At 43.7% G+C, this 1,104-nt stretch overlaps 1 non-coding gene across 1 annotated transcript; it reads left to right on the top strand.

Annotated features, from left to right (window-relative positions):
• Positions 1 to 311: 311 nt before the first annotated feature.
• LOC141675832 (small nucleolar RNA R71) lies at positions 312 to 418 on the top strand. Its single transcript, XR_012556463.1, has one exon. It is a non-coding gene; the product is annotated as a small nucleolar RNA R71 (small nucleolar RNA).
• The last annotated feature ends 686 nt before the right edge of the window (positions 419 to 1,104 follow it).

Below are 1,104 nucleotides of genomic sequence, written 5' to 3'. Positions count from 1 at the left end.
CTGCACAAATCTCACAGACACTAGCTATTTGATTTACTCCATAGTTGGCTAAAGAATCAACCTTCATAGACAGCGCCTGTAGCTGCGCTGCAATAGCTGTATCTGCATCAACTTCCAGAATACCTGCTACCTTCCCAGGCATCATCCTTTGAGTTGGGTTTTGATACTCATATGCAGCCATAGTTTCAATGAGATTATAGGCCTCAGTATAGCTTTTGGCCCACAAGGCGCCTCCAGAAGCTGCATCGAGCATGGGCCGAGATTAGGCCCCCAAACTATTGTAGAAACCAGTGATCACCATCCAGTCAGGCATACCATGATGTGGACACTTTCTTAACATCTTCTTGTAGTGCTCCCAAGCTTCGCACATAAATTCTCCTTGTTGCTGCGCAAACTGAGTAAGAGCACTCCTCATAGTTGCAGTCTTGTCCATTGGATAGAATTTTACCAGAAACTTTTGTGCAAGATCTTCCCAAGTAGTGATGGACCCAGCTGGTAAAGAATGTAACCAGTCCTTAGCCTTGTCCCTCAGAGAGAATGGGAAAAGACTCAGCTTGATAGCCTCATTAGTAACACCATTATATTTGAAAGTACTACAGATCTCGACAAAATTCCTGATATGCATGTTGGGATCTTCAGTCGCAACACCTCCGAAAGAAACAGAATTCTGCACTATCTGAATATTGCACGGCTTGATTTCAAAAGTATTGGCCTGAATAGCCGGATGAATGATGCTTGACTGAATGTCATCAATTTTAGGCCGAGAAAAGTCCATAAGAGCTGGGTCAGCTGGAACTATACGATCACCCATTATTTCAGGTTCTTTCTTTTCACTCTCTTTATCCGAATCTTCAAAATCTATCTTCTCTGGAAAGTCAAGAGCTGTATCCGTCTCCTCAGCTTTATCCAGATTCCTCTTGCGGGTGCGAGAACGTGTTTGCATAAACGCTCGCTAGAGTACCTGAAACACAACCGGAAGCAGTAAGTAACAAGTCTTAATCAATGAGTCCTAATGACCACTGATGGAGAGTACATAAACTAAACAAATTAACACCGAGTCCTCGGCAGCGGCGCCAAAAACTTGTTAGGAACAAAGCATGCGCT

The sequence above is a fragment of the Apium graveolens genome, chromosome 7 (genome assembly GCF_009905375.1).
Source record: "Apium graveolens cultivar Ventura chromosome 7, ASM990537v1, whole genome shotgun sequence".
Taxonomy (NCBI): Eukaryota; Viridiplantae; Streptophyta; class Magnoliopsida; order Apiales; family Apiaceae; genus Apium; species Apium graveolens.
The sequence above is the reverse complement of the archived record's forward strand: the minus strand, read 5'-3'. Positions and strand labels throughout refer to the sequence as shown.